Below are 22,386 nucleotides of genomic sequence, written 5' to 3'. Positions count from 1 at the left end.
ACAAAAGAGAGCACATGTACTCGCCCCTAGACAGGATACAGGTCAGATGAACGCCTAGCATTTCAGATGGTGTATGCAGATCAGGTACATTACACATCAACATTGCTCCAGGTGCTGCACTGCCCATGTCAGACACATTACTGATAGACAATTATGAAATTGATTTTATATATATATATATATATATATATATATATATATATATATATATATATATATATATATATATATATACACATACATACACACACGCACACATTGAATGGGCTACCTTAATGTGGTTGTAAATGCATAAGGTTTTTTACCGTAATACACTCTTTGCGTTAAGGTTTAAAACTTCCACAATCAGCCCCCCAATCACACAAATATATCATCTGACTTCTTAAATCAGCAGTGTGCCCAAGTACACAATCGTTTCTCTTCTCACAGGACACAGGAGGTAGCAGCGGGAACCATTGGCTCCTGCTGCTGGCAATTCAATTCTGGGAGGTGGGGCAATGCCAAGCAGCACGAGTCTATGGACTCACACAGCCTGGTTGAGGAGCGAGCCCACACATACTGGCCCCATAGCAAGTGGCTTGCTAGGATGGTGCACACAGAAGAGGAGCTCAGAGTGCCAGCAGGGGACCCCAGAAGAGGAGGTTCAGGGGCCACAGAACAGGTAAGTATAACATGTTTATTACGTTAATGGGAAAAAAAAAAAACGCAATGGACTACACTAATAAAAGGGGCCAGAGAGAGCTTTCCACACATTACAACATGAAAGCATTTTTTAATTTTTTAGGCTCGCCATACACATTACAATCGGACCATAAAACCTTTGTACAATCAACTTTAGATCTAGACTGAAATGAGATTGCACAATCAGACTGTAACCTGTGTGATGATCTTTAGATTTGCAGTCAGCTATGTAACAGAGGACAGTTTTTTGTTTTTTTTTAATGTATGATCTGCACTACAAAGCTGTAGGTAACTCCAAAGAAACATAGACAGACTGTAATGTGTATGATTTAAAGTTGGCCTTATTCAGATCAAAGTTCAGCAGGAACCAGCCAAGTTTAGATCCATCTATAGCCAGGCTGGTTGTACCCAATATGATCCATCGATCGACTTCAGTACAACCAGCCTGCTTTGTTTTTTGTTTTTTTTGGCCCCATTACTGCCGGCAGCTATAGCTGTCAGCAATGATCATTGTATTCTGCCGGTATTGCATCTGCTCCTGTACTTGTCTGGAGGGATGCCCATCAGTGCCGCTTGGTAGGCCATGCTCATAAAATTTGAGGTGTTGTCATTTTCTAGCCCCCCTTCCTTATAGGGAAGGTTCGTCCCACGCCCCACAAGCAGAACACAATACCACTGCAGGAGGGACTCCCCCATCAACACTGACTCTGTTGATAGGGGAATCCAGCCATTTATTTACCTTCAACCTGTGGTTGAAGAATAAAAAAAAATTGTATGATCTATGGCCTGCCTTACTCTTTTGCTATCAAATCCAAGATTAAAATACAGCAGTTATAAAGAGCTGTCTAAACCTGATCTTACCCCCATGACGATTGTCGCAGCTGGGACATTCTCCCTCCTATATCACAGCTGATAATGTAATGCTGGTACTGTCTGAAGCGCATGCAGAAATAGACATTACAGTAATATCAGTACATTATTAGCACACTATTAGACAATGGTGCAGAATTTCACGTAGATAGATAATTGTGAAGATTCGGTGCTCCTTCAGTAAATCAGCCCAATTACCTGCTTCACGAAGACTGGGCTAGGATGACCTGGTGTTCCTTCAGCTGCCATTACCTGTATTCTAGTCAATTTTCAGACTTGACAATTCTTCTAATTTCCGAGGGTTGCAAAGACAAATCCAGACACTTTTATTTTCTTTGTCTTAAACAAACCTCTGTCATTAGATGTAATTAGGCCCAGAAGACAAGCAAGTACTTGTGACAAAGGGAGGGAGGTGGGCATGCATCTCCTGGGTATGGACGAAATACACCCTTACTACACATGACGAGAACTGCTTTTAGAACTCTAAATTACAGTAATCAGAGCAAATACGATGAGGGTCTATTCACACTTAGCTAATCGTGTGCACTATGTTAACGCATGTTGTGTCACATCTTAGTTTGCACTGGGTTAGGGGAGCCCACTTTGAATTGGCTGCCAATGCACAACAGACACACAGCGTTTTATTCCAACACACGTTTGTGCGTTGTGGAGAACTGCAGCGCATGTTCCTCTAAGCTGTGCTGCCTTAGTGCACTGGAGTGGCATTCAGAATGAATGGCACTGCAACGCGCCAGCCCAAGTGACATACAATGCATTGGTGCTCCTGTACTTGTCTAGAGGGATGCTCATACAATTTGAGGTGTTGTCGATTTCTAGACCCCCCTTCATGTGAAATTGGTTGGGCAATAACAGAGAAGGGTTACCATCCTAAGCAGAAAGGTGTTACTGCTTTTACCCTCCTTAGGGCTCTTTCACACGGGGCGGATCAGTGATGATCCGCCCCGTGAACACCCGCTTTTCGGATCGCTCCGCCAATCCCCGCTGAGCAGGAAAATGACAGGTCCGTCGCTGCACAGACCTGTCAGAGCACCGCTCTCCCCTATAGGGGAATCGGATGATGATGGACCGTAGAGTCCGTCGTCACCCGATCCGAAAACGGTTGGAAAAGTAGGTTTTTCCTCCGTTACACTTTTCGGATCGGAGCGGGTCGGATGTCAGCGGACATGTCACCGCTGATATCCGACGCTCCATAGGGATACAAATATGTCTGTTTTTCAACCTGAAAAACGGACATATGGATCCTCCGTGTGAAAGAGCTCTTAAAGTGGTTGTTAACCCTTACAGACCACTTTCACGTACAGGTAAGCCTAGATTAAGGCTTACCTGTAGGTGCTTGAAATATCTGCTAAAACCTACACAGTTTAGGAGACTATTTACTATTTCCCTGCACGATGAGTTCTTCTGCGCATTCGCCGATGTATTCGGCGCATGCGCACTCTTGAAAGGGCACGCTGTGCCGTTTTAAGCTGGGGTCATGCTGTGACTGGCAGCTCCTGCGGTGACATCACACGACTTCGGCCAGTCACAGAGCCGGAGTTCGCGGCCCCGGAAGGAAGAGGGGTGAAGAATGGACGCTCGCTGCCAGTGAGGAATTCGGGGACATTGCAGGCTCCTGTGTCAGGTAAGTGAAACATAATGGGCTACTATGAGATGCATAGTAGCCCATTATGCTTTACCAGTGCAGGGAAACAAAGATGGGTTTTACTTCCTCTTTAAAGTGATTGTAAAGGAAACATACGAAAAATTCGATCATACCATACTTACCTTCTCTGTGTAGTGGTTTTGCACAGAGCAGCCTTGATCTTCCTCTTCTCGGGTCCCCCGCATGCTCTCTGGGTCCCTCCCCCTTACCAAGCGCCCCATTGCAAGCCGCTTGCTGTGGAGGGAAGGGGGGGCACTCATGCGTGCTTGCTCCCAAGCTGGCTCTCTGCATCCATAGGACACAGAGAACGCAACTCAGCCTGCCCCCCACCTCACTGGCTATGACTGACAGCAGCGGGAGCCAATGGCTTCTGCATCTCAGCCAATCAGGAGGGAGAAACCTGGGAAAGCCTTGGGTCTCGTGCGCATCGCTGGATTAAGATCAGGCTTAGGTACGTTTTAGGGGGAGCTGCACTCTGAAGGTAAAAGAAACCTTCAGCCTTTATAACCACTTTAAGGGAGTGCCACTAAGGTCCTCTGTAGGCTTTCTGCTGGCCCTCATTTTTATAAATGTAATAAATTGGTGAAATTTTAGGCGTAGTGTACATGTAGTACATCACCTGGGCACCTATAAAGTCCCAGGTTTTGGAAAGTTTTTTTGTCATTTGTTGGAATCTGGAGGAATAGTGGTGCCTTCCTAAGAAGCCCTGGCAATATTTATGTTTAAAGGTTCCACACTTGTCTCTATCCTTTTCTGCCTATTGCACATTCCTATTGGCCAGTGAAGCTGCTCATCATGGGATTGAGTGGGGGGGGGGGGAGCATAGCTACAAGCTTTGACACTATTTAGAAGTAGAATGACCTGTCATTCAGTGAAGTTTATGAAGCTATTGTAGGGTCCTGCCCGTCATACTGGCAGCATTTTGCCTCCCCTGTCACATGATATCTTTAAATATATTTTATTCTTAGTGGATTCTATATTCAAACCCGCTTGCTCGCATCACACACTAGACAAACTATATTTGAGGATTTTAGCCTAAAACTCCTGTATTTGCTCAGCAGGGAATTGATTCGCTAATCTCCGCTGTGCTTCGATGGACCTGTCAGAGTCCCGCTCTTGTCTATGGTGAGATCGGATGAAAACGGCCAGGCGGATGGAAAATAGGGCCATCATCCGTCGATGAAAGAGATGAAACAAATCTCCCTACATAAGTTGTATATGTATATCTGCTGTCTTCAGCTTTATATACGGTTTAGAAAGTGCACGTCCTGTTAGAATTTTCTCTTCCTGATTCACCTGTGGGTGAGGATTCTTTCCATACACTACGAGATAGCTGATTGGAGGAAAGGCACACACCCCCTCTCCACAGAGACTTGCTGTGCTGTGAATAGACCAGCTCTCTGCTAATCTATTTATAGCACCCACCCCGACACAAAATTCAGGCTGGTTTTATCTCTTGTGTCAGATAACTTGTCAAAAGTCATCATGCTGATAACAGAAGAACGGAGCAGAAGAAAGACACGGGACTTAGGGCTTTGAAGAGAGAAACGAAAACACTACAGATATATGTGCCCAGCTCAAATTTCATGAATAAGGTCTAGATCCGCTTTAAGAAACTGGAGCTCTGCTTTAAGTAAGCTCAGGTGGATAAGTACGAAAGTAAAAACAAAGGCCTAAAAAACAGAAGTTACAAAAAGCTTTTAGGCTACTTCCTTCAAGTTCAAGTGTAAAATACCTCTGTGCCCTGGCACTGAGCCGCAGCTCCACTGATAAGGTGCGAGGAATCCTCACACTTCTTTTAAGTCACAGCATCACTCTCAAGGTGCTCAAGAAAACCACTCGGGTGTGAATGAAGCCTCACATACACTAGAATTCTTCAAATGTGTACATATACTTACCTGTAATATGATATAAATCATGTGAAGACTCATGTACATTCCTGTGTTGTAGGCAACAAGGCAAACCATGTAAATGCACTTTTGCCTTTAATATTAGATTGTAAGCTCTTCTGAACAGGGCCCTCTTGTATTTTATTGTAAAGTGCTGCATAAACTGTTGGCACTATATAAATCCTGTATAACAATGAAAATGCCAGTTGAAAAAAAAAAACTTGTACAGTTATCTGCTTGTCCTTGTAGGACTGGAATGAAGCACGATCCTTACCCAAAGACAAGGCCAGCGCATGCCTGCAGGCCGCAACTTCTGCCGGCTACCTATCCTTCCACAGAGTAGTGAAGGAGAGGTAGTACTGCATGTGACCCTGGGAGATTTTCCAGCAAGTTGGGATAGCAGTCTATGAAATAATGAATGCCTTTGATTGCCTGAGGAGCTCATTATTGCCTCTATTCAGTATAGATATTCCACCTTACTCAAACAAGGCCTAAAATTAGGAACATTACTTGCTGTTGTGCTGTCTTTGCTCAATGTAACAACTGCATCACTGATTAAACATGTCAACAAGAAAAGAGTGAAAGTATTACATGAAAGGCAGGGATATAATCGCTACTATTTGGCAGAAAAAGCTGCAAAACCTAGAAGCCATGGGACATATTTAACCACTTAAAGACTAGTTTTGGATTTTAGGTGTTTACATGTTTAAAACAGGTTTTTTTGCTAGAAAATTACTTAGAACCCCCAAACATTATATATTGTTTTTTTTCTAACACCCTAGAGAATACAATGGCGGTCATTTCAATACTTTTTTTTGCACCGTATTTGCGCAGCGGTCTTATAAGCGCACTTTTTTTGGAAAAAAATCACTTTTTTGAATAAAAAAATAAGACAACAGTAAAGTTAGCCCAATTTTTTTTTATATTGTGAAAGATAATGTTATGCCAAGTAAATTGATACCCAACATGTCACGCTTCAAAATTGCGCCCGCTCGTGGAATAGCGTCAAACTTTTACCCTTAAAAATCTCCATAGGCGACGTTTAAAAAAATTCTACAGGTTGCATGTTTGGAGTTACAGAGGAGGTCTAGGGCTAGAATTATTGCTCTCGCAATACCCGTCGCGGCGATACCTCACATGTGTGGTTTGACCACCGTTTTCATATGCGGGCGCTACTCACGTATGCGTTCGCTTCTGTGCGCGAGCTCGTCGGGACAGGGCGCTTTAAATTTTTTTTTTTTTTTTTTATTATTTATTTTACTTTATTTTATTTATTTTTTCACTGTTTTAAAAAAAAAAAAAAATTTGGATCACTTTTATTCCTATTACAAGGAATGTAAACATCCCTTGTAATAGAAAAAAGCATGACAGGTCCTTTTAAATATGAGATCTGGGGTCAAAAAGTCCTCAGATCTCATATTTAGACTAAAATGCAAAAAAAAAAAAAAAAAAAAGTCGTTTAAAAAAAATGACACAAAAAGAATTGTGCCTTTAAGAGAAGTGGGCGGAGCCGTCGTAATGACGTCGCTCCGGCCGTCACATGGTATAGAGACGGGTGGGGGCCATCTTGGCCTCACTCGTCTCAGTACCTCAGCGGTGACAGGTCCCGATCTCCCGGTGACAGGTCCCGGAGCCGTCGGTAGCGGCGGAGGGTGCGGGAGAGCGGCGGGTGGCACCTCTCCCGCTGCCGATAACGGTGATCTCGCGGCGAACCCGCCGCTGAGACCACCATTATCGTGTACAGAACCGCTCGCTGTAAAGATGGATATCTCGGTTGTGGCAGCAGCTGCTGCCGTTACCGAGATATCCATCTTTAAAAAAATGACGTATATATACAGTGAGCGGTCGTGAAGTGGTTAAAGGGGTTGTAAACCCCCGTGTTTTTTACCTTAATGCATCCTATGCATTAAGGTGAAAAAACATCTGACAATACCGGCCCCCCCAGCCCCCCATTTTACTTACCTGATCCCTTCATACCCTTGGCGGAGACGTGCTCCCCCCCTCTCTGCACATGGTCTGGAGACCAACAGGGAGGGCGCTGACAGGGAGGAAAGAGGGGGTGAGGGGGGAGAGCAGGCAGCCTATCACGGGGGAAGGCACTTTGACCACAGTGATTAGGGCAGAGCCGCCTTGGTTATCGTGGTCTGTTTAAAGAGGGCATACAGGAAGTGGTAGGTTTAGGTTTTTTTTTTTACAGTTTAGAAGGGGGCAGATTACATAGCACAAGCGCTGTGCTGTGTAATCTGCTTTAAGCGACCGGGATCTATTATTTTTTTGGGGTTAACAAACGCTTTAGGGTAAAAAAACCTACTGTGGTGCTGCAGCCCGTCCCCCCCCCGTTTTACTTACCTGATCCCGATCTTTCTCCGGCATGGAACGAGCACACCAGCTCCAGCCGGTGTCTTGTGTCCTGACTGGATAGATTGATAGCAGCGCAGCCATTGGCTCCCGCTGCTGTAAATCAAATCCCATGGCGCGGGCGCCGGGGCCAAGTCCTGCATTCTGTGTAAATGGACACAGAAGCAGGACTTGGGAGCATGCCTGCACAGGTGTTCACCTTAGGAGAGTCTTCTCCAACATGGGCACTTGATGCGGGGAGGAGCTACCAGCGCCGCCGGGGGACCACAGAAGAGGATGTTCAGGGTCACTCTGTGCAAAACGAACTGCACAGTGGAGGTAAGTATGACATGGCTGTTATTTAAAAAAAAAAAAACATGAGGGTTTACAACCCCTTTAAAGTCTCATATACACTTAGCCCCGATACATGAGATTCAGGTGTTTAGTTGCAGGTGGAAGGCACAGGGCACCCCATCCAGCCCTGCTACCAGCAACCTGAAAAACTATGAGAGGTTGAACACTGTTGTGGCTGGACCACTAAGCGGTCCCAATATTCAGGGCGGTATGTACTCTGTATGTATGCATTAGTCCCTGGGGATATATTGCCCTAAACTTTAGTACCAATCGATGCATCACCCCGCCACAGAAGCGGTCATCCTCTTGTAGAGTTTTGCAGGCTGATGGCATCAGGGTTGGATGGTGTGCCTTCCACCCCCACCTAAGTGCCCAGTGTGTACGAGGTCTAAGAAGCAAGCAAACATTTCTAAAGCTGACCATACAATGATCGAAAATTCAGCCGATTTTAAAGAGGTTATAAAATATTTAAACTTCTCCTAAAATGTATTTTGCGTTATCAGATTTTTTTATTTGAGCGCGCCCCCCCCACACACACACACACAACATTTGTAGGTGTCAGTCTTGAACTTCTAGTTTGAGGGCTTCAGACTACACATCCAAAGATTAATTGCACCCAGCAGACTGACAATCTGTACATGTCCTGGTTGGCTTACTAGTTGGAGGAGATCCTAGAATGTAAACTCTAACAAGCAGGGCCCTCAGATTCCTCCTGTATTGAATTATATTGTAACTGTACTGTCTGCCCTCATGTTTTACAGCACTGCGCAAACTGTTGGCTCTTAGGGATGAGCTCAGGTGTGTTCGCAAGTCCATATGCCCGCCAGGAAGCTGACACTCCCCAGTGCTAATTACAGGTAGTAAGACATTTCCGATCTGTGCAGCCGCGGATCGGGAAATGTCTCACTGCCTGTGATTAGCGCTGTGGAGTGTCAGCTTCCTGGTGGACTTGCGAACACACCTGAGCTCATCCTTATTGGCTCTATATAAATCCTGTATAATAATAATAATTGTATGTGCTGGCACTGGCTGCACTGGTGTGTATTATAGTAGCCCGCAAAAAAGGTGGCTTGACCTACAGTAAAACCATATAGGGTGGGTGCAGCCACCCTAAAAAGGAAGTGGTCTGTTTTTTTTTTTTACACACAGAAGCAACCCTAGATAATCAGACAGGTTTATACGTGTGCAAAAGAATAACATAGGACCTCAAACATTAGCTTCTGGGGGGTAAAAAGGCTTCTGTTATCTTAAAAAACATTAACCATTGATGGGAAAACTTCCTTTCCTGGATCTAGGCCTCATTCTGACAGGCGCTGACACCCATACTGCATGCATGAGGCCTCTGCATCCTCCCCAAGCCAACAGACGTGCTGGTGAGCATCCCTGAACAGACGTTTCCTGTCAAATCTTAACATACAGCTGTATCTATGTAACCGCTGCATCTGCATCCACTTCCATAGGCCATCTGGGCAAAGTTAACGCATGTACGGTACTTTAGAACAGCTCAAATCGACATACAGTAATCAGCGTCTTCTTTTGGCGACTTACCCTCTGTGCACTAAAAAGAGCGTCACTCGCTTCCACCACTCAGAAAGAGACTTGCATTCATTTTTTTTTCATTGAATACAAGGCATTCTCCGATTATCTGAAAAGGGGATTGTGGTGTATACTGCCTTCCTCACCACCTGTGCCAATCAAAAAATGCCTTGTATTTACTGGGAAAAAAAACATAAGGCTTTACCTGGGCGGCAGAAGTGCGAGAGCGAGCAACGCTCTATGTTTAGCACACAAAGAAGAAGTCACTCAGGCATCTCCCCGAACAGGATGCCACTTCCTTTATGTAGCACAGGCTACAACACAGAATTACTTGCTATTGGGCCACATGAAGGTGGCATCTGGATAATCTGTTTGAGCCAAGCTGACCCAAAGTAAGTGTTTAAACTAATCTCATTGTTGGAGTTGTTCTTTAAAGGAAAGGTGTACTTTTATAGCACAACTCCTGTATAGCTTCCCCTCGCCCTCTTAGATAAACTCAGAAGCAGCATGGTGGCACTGCTCAATCCGCCCCCTGGCATCCATGCACTGGATCCTGCAGTCACATCAGAAGAGTGAAGGGTCACTATCTGCTAGGCACCGATGACTTCAACAACAGGATGGTGGTGCCCAGCAGCTATCTGAAAGCTTTTACTGCACTTAATGGATTTCTTTGGAAGGAAGGGCTGTATTGCTACAAAGATCCCACAGTCATCTTTGTAATTAAAATGTACTATGCAGTATTAGACAAAAACAAACAAAACCCTTCAGTGGAGACAAACTGATCTTACGTCAAATGATAATCCTGTAGGCCAAATGTAGCTTCCTGGAAGCCTGGCCAGAAAACTTGTATTCAGTGCCATCTGCTGCACCCGGCACACAATCTAGGATGAGAGGTCTGTTCGGCTGGCCACACATTATACAATTTTCTTGTTTAGACTTAACAAAACCATATGAGGTCAAACCTAAACACTTTCAATTTGTATGCAATCAGGCAGGCCCTTCCACTGCATAATTCAAGGTAAATTTAAAGGAAATTGAAGAAAACTGTATAATGTATGTCCAGCTTTAGGCACACCCCAAACATCTAAGGAACGTGCACTCTCCCTCTCCCACAACTGTGCATGCGCAGTGTGCTCCCCCTTGTCAACAGCAGCTGGGCTGTAGTGACAGAGCGAGAGAGAGCAGTCCGCACTGGGCAGACAAGGTTGTGAGACACAGGGAGAATGCTCATCCTTTACATTCTTGGGTTGCAATGATCCTTTAAGGCAGTGGTTGTCAACTCCTGTCCTCAGGACCTACTAACAGGCCAGGTTTGCAAGATAACTGAAATACATCACAGCTGATATCATTTGCTGGTAATACTAAAAATCTGGCCTGTTAGCGGGTCCTGAGGACAGGAGATGAGAACCAGTGCTTTAAGGTAAGCCGAGTCACTAACTTTGAACAACACCTTAAAAAGTCAGAATTCCTGGTAAAAATATTGTCTCAGGTCAGTGCCACAAAGTACAAAAGCAATTAGAACCGTATGACAGCCACAAAGCCAGCTTTTAAAGGAGAAAAGTACCAACAAATCCCCCTTTTGTTCTGTGTAAAGCTGGCCGTGTACAATACAATCTCAGCATACAATTTGGAAAGCGCGGGTTGAACAGTACAAATTCTATGATTTTCTCAGGGTTACATAAAACCAAATTCTGTCATAAATCACATTTTAGTGTTCAGGTTGGTGTCCATTTTGCTGGGTGGTGTGATGTGCTGTTTCAGCACATTGCATATTGACATTTTCTTTCTGTAACTTTATTGAGAATGAACACAGTAAAGCTGACCATACAGACGGATCAACCGGCTGAATTCTCATCAGCGTGTGGATTGTTACATTGGAGGAGGGGGGAGGAGGGGTGGGGGACTCTCCTACATCCAACTCTTTTTGTGGATAGAGGAATCTGTTTTATTAAATAGGTTGTAAAGGCAAAATGTAAAGGCATTCTATGCATTAAGGCAAAACACCTTCTCTGTGCAGCAGCACCCAATACTTACCTGAAGCCCATCGCGATCTAGCAAAATGCACGAGTACCTCGGCTCCCCAGGGACTCTGCCTCCTCATTGGCTAAAAGAGCCATTGGCTTCCTCTGCGGGCAATCACAGCCACTGAGCAAATCAGGAGAGCGAGGGAGCAGGGACGAGCCATGGCTGTGTGTGTGAATAGACGCGCAGAGCCGCAGCTAGGAAGCGAGTCTGCTCGGATACCCCAATTGCAAGCTGCTTGCTCTGCGGGCACTCGGCAGGGGGTCAGGAGCGCCGACGGGGGACCTGAGAAGAGGAGGATCGGGACTGCTCTGTTCAAAACCATTACACAGAGCAGGCAAGTATAATTTTTTTTTTTTTTTAAAGTAACAAAGATACTTTAAAACAGATCTTCGCCCTCCCGACGACGATTCCGTCTCTCCACCCCTCCTCCTTTCCTCTGCTGGAATAGGGCATCATATTTTTTTTATTTTTTATGTCAAGTCCATCCTGCCTCCCCTTGCACGTCACTCAGCTTAGGCGAATGATATGCACGCTGCCCACTGTGCCTCCTGGGCTATGTATGGCACATATAGTAAGGGGCAAAGGCTTTCATTGACGAACAAGGGGAGGGGCGGGCCTATCGGCGCATCATTGAGAGGCTCACCGAACCTAGAAGAGCTGTCGAGCCTCTCGATAACATTCAGAGAAAACATGGCTGCAAGGGACAGAGCTGTGGCCGGGCATGAGATTATCTCAGCAGGTCAACGCTGGATTCACTGGATGGGCAAGTATCTGGAATGTCCAGATACCACCATCAGGTAAGCAGGGCAAAAAAATAGGGGAGGTTGGTTGCATTTCAGCCCTGTCTATGGCCAGCTTAACACTCCACTTAAGTCTCTGTAGTACACTTTGTTGGGGTGACCGGCAGTGCAGCAGAAAAATGCAGCATGTCTGCATTTTTCCACTGCACACATCACTCCGCAGTTATGAGAATGATGTTACAGAAAAACTAATTGTTTTGCCCCTGTGGAACTGGCATTGATCAGTTGCAGAAAATCATCAGTGACTGCACAGTGTGACCAGGTCTTTAAAGCGGAGTTCTACTTGTTTTTACAAAAAGTGTAGCTGCTGACTTAAACACACACTCACCTGTCCCACGGTCCAGCGATGTGGCCGCCTGAAGGCTCGCTCCTCTCCCTCTTCTCTCCATGGCATTGAAAGTGTGGGCACCTAGCTCTGACAGCTTCCGGCTTTACAGCCGGGTGTGCACTGCGCATGCGCGATTCGCGCTGTGCCTTCTCAGTGGCCGGGCAATCTTCTGGGACCTATGACGGGTCCCAGAAGTTTGCAGGGAGGGAGGCGGAGAGGAGGAGTCGCCTAGGCAGTGAAGTGGGAGGCTGGGTACCTGTCAAAACTAGGTACCACCCCCCCCCCACCCGAAAAAAAAAAAAAAAAGACGTGCCTAATGTGGCATGTAAGGGGGAGAGGAGTGCTTAAAGCGGAAGTTCCACTTTTGGGAGGAACTCCGCTTTACCGTACTATAAACCTCGAGTCGTGAAACACACCATAAACCCCCAAACCAGCTTTTTATGAACTGCTTTTCCCCCCTTACCTAGAACCCTTGTTTAGGAAAGTCCCATGCCCATGACTCTCTGTGAGAATGTGTGCCTGTGCACAATAGCTATGAGACACAACCTCCATCCAGGACTACTGACAGTCACATGATGCACTGCCTTACCCAGCAGAACACAGGCAAGCCTTCATGTCTATTTCTGCTGTTCACTCCCTAGCAGCAAGAGGGTGCATCTTCAGGTACAGTACTGCCGCTGCATACATGGCAGCATTGTCATCCTGGTCAGGAGACAAGCCCTACAGACTTTCATGAGGCTCTACTGTGCAGACTTGTAACGCTGTATGAAGGCTGTGGATCTTGGCAAGTATGCATTTGCAGAGGGGGAACGTGGGATTGTTTTTTTTCAATGGAAGGGCAAGAAAAGAAAAAATAAATGCCCTTCTGTCAAGTTTTTTACTGGTGTGTGTTCCCAATGGGGAAATTTACTACTCTATTTGTACTGGTGACCACTGATAGGCTCCATTCACATGGGGGGGTAACAAGTGCACATGTACCCGCACCCATGCGGATGTCAGATTGAAACAAGCATCGGCAGTGTTCATGGAGCTGCTGCATCTCAATTGGCATCAATAGGACTGCCTGGAACTCCTGTGCCTCCCCATGCAGGTAAACACGCCCTACAAGGGTGTATGATATAGTACGCCTGTGTGAATGAGGCCTTAGCAGGAAACAGAGGTGTCCCCAAACAAGAGGTAAGTAAACCTTTCACAAAGGACACCTGTTCCAGGTACAACTATCTAAGGGCTTCTTCACACTGTAAGCTGTGACCTGCATTGTTCTGCATAAGAATACCACAGATCACTGCTAGGAAACATAGAAAACTGTTTTCTTTGTGCTCCATTCATACCACAATGTGCAGTGAATGCAAGTGTTCCGTCAGATATGGTGACCCATCAGAATTGGTAACCGAAGTGCCGTTCCATCGCTGCCATCTTGCTACACCCCACATTCCTCCACAATAAGGGTACACCGAGAAGGGGGAAAGCAGACATCTTGTTACACCCACCGGAGTTTTACATTTCACAGTTATTTTGAACATTAAAAAGAGCCTATAACATGAAATAAAGTATTTGGAAATCCATCGGACTGTTTACATATTGAATTATAAAAGCAGATGTGATTACCAAACCTGTGAGAGCAGCGTGTTTTTAAAATTCAACATCTAAACAGTTTCTAAATACTGTATTTGACCTTATAAGCTGCGCTTACTGTTAAAAATAACTGTGAAATGCAAAACTCCGGTGGGTGTAACAAGATGTCCGCTTGCCCCCTTCTCACTGTATCCTTACTGTGGACGAGTGCAGGGTGTAGCAAGATGGTGGCCACTTAACGTCACTTCTGTTACCAATTCTAATGGGTCACCTAATCTGACGGAAAACAGGCATGCTACTATTCCGGAGTTTGTCAATGCAGCTTTGGTGCATAAACTTAAATTAAGTGTCATTTTGTGTTTAGAGGTGAAAAAAAAAAAAAAAAAAAAAAGGAAGCCAAAACCCCCCTAACCTTCTGAAACATATGCCAGGTTCCAGAAGGCTGCGGGACCATTCACAATGCACAGGGCGGCTCGTGCATGCACAGTGGGCAGTCAGCTGTGAGGCCACAAGGAATCACAACTGGCTGCCCACAGTTATTATGCCGGTACCCAAAGATTGGAGAAGAAATGGTTCAGATGAGCCTTATTCGTAGCTGCTTCCTTTTTTTTAAAAAAAAGGCAGAAGAACCGCTTGGAGGACCTCTGGAAAAAATAAGCATTTAAAAATTGCTGGCAAATAGGGAGTTAAGTGCAAGGAGGTGTATGCTACCTCCCGGATTCCCTCTATTTTGCTCACTGAGGGCTGACAGATTAGCTTCCACTATACTCCAGGGGCTCCAAGAGAAGGGATACGGATCTCCTACACAGCAGTCACTCTGCCTGCCCCCTCCTCCTCTCCCCTGACCATTCACAGAAAGATTTGGATTTTATGAATGAGTTGATAGAAATCAAAGGGTTCTGTGAATGGGCAAGGGAAGAGACGGAGGAGGGGCGGGGAGAGTGGCTGCAGAAGATCCCCGCTAGCTATTCGATCGGGGAATTGGGGGTGTGCATATGGGTGTAATATGTTCCGAAAGATGAACTTATCCTTTAAAAATGAATGACACACCCACACGCCTGCTAAGGTGCAGTCATGAGTTTGATTTAGCATGCATTCCTCACCCACAGGTATATGAACCTAGCCTTAAAATATATTCAAATCCAAAAGAAAAAATGTAATATACTGCAGCTTACCAGCCCTTAGATGTGGTGGCTGCATCAGTTAGCTCCCCTGTATTTTCACCTGGTGATCCCGCCAATAACACACTTCCTGTCTTAGGGTGCCACCTCCTTTATCTACCTTTAGTGCCGTCAGGACACCTTCATTTTTATAAAGCCTTAAAGTGGTTGTAAAGGCAGAAGGTTTTTAATTTTAATGCATTCTATTCATCAAGATAAAAAAAGCCTTCTGTGTGTCCAGCGATGACCAAGAGTGTGTCAGCCGACCGAGAGTCTCCTTGCTGATTGGCTGAGACACTGTAGCGGCGCCACTGGCATCCGCTGCTGTCAAAGTCAGCTGGCCAATCAGTGGAAAGGGGGGCGGGGCCAGTGGTTCTGTCTGAATGGACACAGGGAGCTGTGACTAAGCTTGGGTGCCCCCATAACAAGCCGCTTGCTGTGGGGGCACTGAACAGGAGAGAGGGGCCAGGAGCACCGAAGAGGGACCCAAGAAGAGGAGCTGTTCCCTGCAAATCCACTGCAACAGAGCAGATAAGTATAACATGTTTGTTACTTATATTGGGGAAAAAAAAAACGAGACTTTACAATCACTTTAACACCAGTCCCTTAGTGCACTCAATCATGATTTTATTAACACTGACTGTTCAAACACCAAAGAACGGGGGAGACTTTTCCCCCAAAAAACATGTTGGAAGAATTTCATGCTCTGCCTCTGAACCATTAAATGTTCCAAAAAGGCCTTCAAGTGAGATAAACGTTTGTACCAGGCGCTCCTCAGGACACATCCAATCATTTACTGCCTGGAGGCTGCACTGTCCACTGTTAAAGCAGTATTACACTCAAAAACAGAAACATAATACATTGCAGATTACCAATCAGATGTGTAGGCTGCATTCGTTTTAATTTATTTTATTTTTTTTTGTCTTTTTCCTCTGCTGATCCAGCCAGTAACTCACTATGGAGTCACCCTTACATGAAGGGACTAGAATTGCTTCTCCTACATTGTGTGCATCAATAGAAACATCAGTCTCTAGCCTAAGGTGACAAGGCACTCCTCTGCTCCTCCCTTCTCCAAACTGCACTGTCCACTGCTAACTTTCTCCTGTGAAGACCAGACATTCAGGGAAGCAGCACTAAGAGAGCAGAAGCCAGCAGCATTGAAAACGTGTAAACTGCAAGTGCGAAGGTAAAAATTGTACCAAATAGTTAAAGCCGTAATCAACCTAAAACCAAAAATGTAATATATTGCAGCTTACCAATACTGAGACATGGTGACTGCATTCGTTTTCTTTTTTTAGGCTTTTTTCCCCTTCTGTTTTCACCTTGTGATCTGCTGCCTGTCAATCGCTACATGTCGGGTGAACTGCTAAAAGCGAAGCATCGAGGCTGCGGCATGTAAACATCCCTGTCTGTTGGCTATTGCAGCTTAAAGCGGGGTTCCACCCAAATTTTGAACATTATCTCTATGCATTCTCTTCCTTGCCTAGATGCTGACATGCTGTGTAAAAAAATTTAAATCGCCGTAATTACCTTTTTTTTCTAATCTTCTTAGCACTTCCTGGTTTTCCTCCCATGGGAGTAGGTGTGTTTCTAGCCTCTCCCAGACCTCCCACAGTCCCCTGGGAGCTAGTCTCAGGCTTCCCAGCATGCATTGTGCAACAGCATCATCACAACATCTCTGTGAATGCTGGGAGCACAGCATTCACCGCATCCAGGAAATACATGCTTGTGGGCTTCAAATGCCCACAATGAAGATGGAAACCGCCTTCAGTGAATTTTATAAGTTATTCTTTACAACGAAATCGGACACAGGCGGGCTTATTACACAGAACATGTGAGTAGATAATCATGAGAAGAAAAGTTTGTGAATGAACTCCAAAAAAAAAAAAAGAATAGATAGGTGGACCCCGGCTTTAAGTAGGGGGGAGGGTGGTTGGTGGGCAGCAAAAGTGTGGCTCAACTGTGCATTTTTGCCACCCCCACCAACTGCAAATCTAAATGAAGCCTTTCATATTGAAACCAAACTCCCGCTCACGCTGCAGTTACAGCAACAGTTTTTTTCCTATTGGAATGAAGGTTTTACATAAATGAAAACTGATCCTTGTAAAAGCTCAGCTTACCCGTGTGTGCTGGAATAGCAGCCACCTGTGCATGCGCAGGAGTGACGTCAATCCACACCAGCCATTGAAGGCGGCTGAAAACTGGTATGCACAAGATGCTATGCCGGCAAGGGACAGGCACCATTAGAGCAAAGCTGAGTATTTGCTGCCTTCAGTTCCTTAAATAACGCTTCACCTAACTGCATGCTGCTTGCTGTGGCACGATACAGTTTGGAATGTGCGAAAATGCAATGCAGTGATACATGGGGCTGTCACTAATACCATTAAAGTGGTTGTGTACCTTTTTTTTTTTAACTTTTACCTACAGGTAAGCCTATAATAAGGCTTACCTGTAGGTAAAAAAAATATCTCCTAAACCTGTATGTTTTAGGAGATATTCCCCTCGCAATGACCTGCTGACTGCATCGGCGCATGCGCACAGGGGATTCTCGCCTGACAGCCCGGCAAACTCCGGAGCTTACCGGACAGAAGTCGACATCGCGGCTCCGGCCACTCATAGCGCCGGAGCCGCGATACCCGGAAAATGTCAGCTCCCTCGGCGTGGACCGGGTGAGATGCCGGTGCCTCGTTCTAAGGTAAGTATCTCATAATGAGCTAGTATGCGGTGCATACTAGCTCATTATGCCTTTTCCCTTGCAGGTGTAGGAAAAAAAAAAAGCCAGCGGGTTTACTACCGCTTTAAGAATTCCTCACTGGGGAAGACACACTCAGATGTCTGTGTGGAGAGTTGCAAGAACTTTAAAGCGGAGCTCCACCCAAAAGGGGAAGCTCTGCTTATTTTCCGCCTCCTCTCCCCCTCCGCTGTCACATTTGACACCTTTTGAGGGGGGCCATGGTACCTGATTTTGATGGGTACATGCTCCCACTTCCGGGTTGACTTCACTGCGGCAAAGCCATCCGGACGTTCGCCGCCCTCCTCCTACCTCTTCCGCCAGGCCATTCACAAAGCGCAGTAAGGCTTCACTACCAGTTTCCCTCACCCCTAATGGCAGCGGCAGCACCCGAGAGCTGATTGAAAAAATCATCTCGGGTGAAGACACCACAGATCTGTGAACAGGTAAGTGTCCGTATATTAAAAGTCAGCAGCTACAGTATTTGTAGCTGCTGACTTATTTTTTTTCTGACAAAGCCTGGAGCTCCTCTTTAAGTAGAGAGCCTGAGAAGCTGACCATTGCAGAGGGGAGGCTTCATTCTGGTAGGACAGCATTACCTATATGTCGTGACACTCTCCTGTCACCCGGACAAGTTCTTCTTGGATCAGCGCCTGCACACTGCTAACCCCGGGAGCCCGACATCTGCTCTTCACTCCAGGTCAGGATCTGCAGAAATCCCCGCTGTACTGATCTCAGGATCTCTCCTTCCAGTCACAGCGCTTTTCAGAGGGCATTTGACAGGCAGCGAGGAGGTGTAATATCGCCTCCTCACTGCCTGATTTAAAGGATCAGTTCACCTTTAAAAATAAAAAATTTAAATTTGCAAGGATTATTTTTTTTCTAAGGAACCTGTAAAGCATTGCAAATGTGATAAGCAGATCACAGGTGCAATGTCCGGCTCCTGCAGACTATCAGTATAGCTGTCTGTCTGTACCTCCGATACTAGGAGAGAGCTCATCAGATCCCTAGCAGTTCATTATGAGCTACAAGCCATCCGCTACAATGGCTGACAGTAGTATTAGTTCATTCAAAGAACTCTGAATAAATGATGTGGCTGTATGGGTGGAGTCCTGCATGGCCTGCTCTGTTTTCAAATTGTGACAATGGATGTGGGGAAAAGATCCCCAGCCTGCTGGAGGGGGATCCTGGAGTGAGGTGGTGGATGCTGACCATGTTGCACTCTAAATATGAGTGTAACAGGTAACATGTTCAGAAAGGTGAACTTATCCTTTAAAAGTGGTTCTAAAGGCTCAAGGTTATCTATTCTATGCATGAAGGTAAAAAACCTTGTCTGTGCTGCAGTCCCCCCCCCCCCCCCGTCCAATGACTTAGCTGACCCCCATCACAATCCAGCGGTGTGTACGACAATCTTAGCTCTCTCGGGACTTTCCCTCCACATTGGCTGAGACAGCATCAGGAGGAGCCATTGGCTCCCACTGCTGTCAATCACAACCAATAAGAAGAGAGGGGGCAGGGCCAAGCATGTGTGTGTGAATAGACACACAGAGCAGCGGACTGGGAGTGCGCCTGTTTGGATGCCCTCATTGCAAGCAGCTTGCTCTGGGGGCACTTGACAGAAGGAAAGGGACAGGAGAGCCGACGGGGGGGGGCCCGAGAAAAAGGGGTTTGTGATGCTCTGTGCAAAACCATTGCACAGAGCAGGTAAGTACAACGTGTTTGTTAAAAATAAAAATAATTGTCTTTAAAATGTTACTAAACCCAGGACACTGCATTCACTATATTTGGTCTCCCACAGTACACAGAACAGGGAAATGTGATTATTTTAGTAAATATAAACTTCTCTTGTCTCATCAGCAGTACATAGTAGTCTTGTGACTTCTATCAGTGTCTGGTTAAAGCTTGTAGGAGGAGTTTTCATTCTCCTCTGACTGTCCTATAAGGCTGCAGCACCCCTGACCCTCTGTCTGGACAGTGCTGATTGGCCCTGTGCTGATCACATGCACCCAACCCAGGAAAAAAAAAAAAAAAAACTTTAGCAATACACACCAAACTGAGCATGTGCAGAATGCACCCAAGGTTCTGTTACATCAGGAGATGGATTGGGGACAGTAGAAGGGGAGGATCAGAGAAGACAGGATCAAACAGCCTTTTTACACAATGCGGAGGATTAACCCCTTAGGTTCCACAGTGAGTATAACAAGCATGCTTTACTGCATATACAGACCGATTTTACTGTTGTGGGTTTAGTAACACTTCAATGGCGCACTACAATTGTGTGTGTTGCACGCAGTGGCAGCCCGGCCCCATTGAACTCAATGGGCAAGTCTGACAAACAGAGCCGATTGGCAAAATCTGCACCCCGAGTTAAAAATACCGTGACCACCAAGCATCGCAGCCTCGGCATTCGTACAGCCCCATCTGACTGTTCTTTTACAACTTATTTGGACAGCTGGGGAAAAATGTGGTGGTGGGGGAAGGGGGGGCGGACGATAAAACCGCGGCCCGTTTTTACCACCCATATGAGACCGACCTATTTCATACCTAGATATAATGCGTGTCATCACAGGACACTGAAAACAAAGGGGGATACCAAATAAATGATTGCATAACAACACCCTATCAGAACTAGGTGGAAAGGACCCCAAAAGAGAATGTCAATGTATATGGAATGCGCTGTGTACATCGGCAGCAATATATAAGTGGGGGAAGGGATCACCGCTCCAGGTGGAAATGAGGATATAGAACTCTCCTCGGAACTGGAACACCAGGGGCCGGCTAAGCATATAGCAACATGGGGCAAAAAGGAAGTTCTGGACAGCCGCACTCCGGAATATAGCCTTTATTAGTAAAAAGTCCAAGAGGTATAAGCCACAGTAAAAAAAAATGGGGCTGACGCGTTTCACACTTAGTGCTTAGTTGTAGCTTGACTAAGCACTGTTAAGTGTGAAATGCGTCAGCCCCATTTTTTTTTACTGTGGCTTATACCTCTTGGACTTTTTACTAATAAAGGCTATATTCCGGAGTGCGGCTGTCCAGAACTTCCTTTTTGCCTCATGCAGCGATATAGAAGTACGTGAAATAAAATAAGAGAAAGTGGGTACTACATGCGATCACAACACTATACTATGTCGTCCCAATGAAGTATTTTTACATAGAATATAATCTTGGGGTCACATTTAGTAATTTCTCTTTTGAGGTCCTTCCCCCTACTCCTTTTTTTTTTTTTCTTGCCATTTCGTACTTTTTATTCCCAGCGCCGTTTTCTGTAAATTTCCGCACTTCCCGGGTCCAACATTAATAGTGATCAGAAATACGTTCATCGCTTCACATCAGTCCGAGCATCTCATGTGCCCCCCCCCCTCCCCTTAGACAGGGATTCCCCCGACTTTGGGGGCTTTCCTCCAACTTCCTGTTGTGTCTCTGGGACAGGAAGTGAAGGGAAATGTCCTCCAGGAAGTTCTAATCACCTGGCCGGGAGGGGTGTAACCCTTCTCTGCTCCATGCACAGCTGAATAAAGTTGTGTCTGTGGGTGCAGTTGAATGTATTCCAATGGGTGGATGAGACAATCAGAAGATGTGGAGGACAGCCCCAGTCTATAGAATGTATTGCCCCTCCCTAGGCCCCAATGAGGAGCCTTCCCCGGTCAGGGCCCGGCCGGCCTCCAGTGGAGGGGAGTCCATGTATATCAGTCAGTATGGATCTCCTTAGTGCGGCCTAGTCAGCCCCAGAGGCCTGGCTCCCAGTGCAGGCTTCCCCTCCCTCCACAGGCCTCAGCCTGCTCCCTCCACACACCAGGCCCGCGCTTCCCTTCTCTTACCCTCCCTCCCGGGGTGTCTCGGTCCATGGCTCCCGGTAAGCTTCCTTCCTGTCCTCGGCCTCCTCCTCCTCCGCCGCTCACGTCACTAGACCGAGCGCCCCCCTCCGTGCGCGCTCCCGGCGCCGCGCAGCTACGTGGCCGCTGCCCGCTCCGTGCTATGGGGGGGCGCGCGCCTGCCTTGGCTCGGCACTCGACGAGCGTTTGCACGCATGCGCGTTTCGGCGGGCAGGGGGAAAGGGAGCTAAGGACTGACAGAGCGCATGCGCGCGGCGAGTTAGCGCGTGCCCGCGTTTGACTTGGCACATGCGCAGTGGGCATTCGAGCTCTTCACCCTACCACGCGTGCGCGAACCGCTACAACCTAGCGTGTCATAGCCGCCAGGCTCCCCTGGGAAAATGTGTTTTGAAAAAATAGTAATTCATTGTCGGTACTCTATCTTTTACTCTTCCATTTGTCTTGCGTGTTTTGTTTCTGTATGTTTTTTATTATTTTGTGAGTTATATTGGCCCGCGTTATTTGTAGGGCTTCAACAAAATGGCGGCCGGATAACCAAAAGATAGAAGGGCTGACATTTGTAGGCGGGGCTTCGCCGGTGACACAGCAGTACCCTTGTAAC

General features: G+C 46.3%; 1 protein-coding gene across 1 annotated transcript in view; it reads right to left on the bottom strand.

Annotated features, from left to right (window-relative positions):
• Nucleotides 1–21,995, bottom strand: part of ZNF652 (zinc finger protein 652) — a 95,515-nt gene extending 73,520 nt beyond the window's left edge. The window contains exon 1 of the mRNA XM_073607814.1: nucleotides 21,771–21,995. The gene's annotated coding sequence lies outside the window, so the exon portion shown is untranslated. The remainder of the gene's footprint in view (nucleotides 1–21,770) is intronic.
• Between the last annotated feature and the right edge of the window lie 391 nt (nucleotides 21,996–22,386).

The sequence above is a fragment of the Aquarana catesbeiana genome, linkage group LG12 (genome assembly GCF_042186555.1).
Source record: "Aquarana catesbeiana isolate 2022-GZ linkage group LG12, ASM4218655v1, whole genome shotgun sequence".
Taxonomy (NCBI): Eukaryota; Metazoa; Chordata; class Amphibia; order Anura; family Ranidae; genus Aquarana; species Aquarana catesbeiana.
Note: the sequence above shows the minus strand (reverse complement) of the source record. Positions and strands in the feature narration are given on the sequence as shown.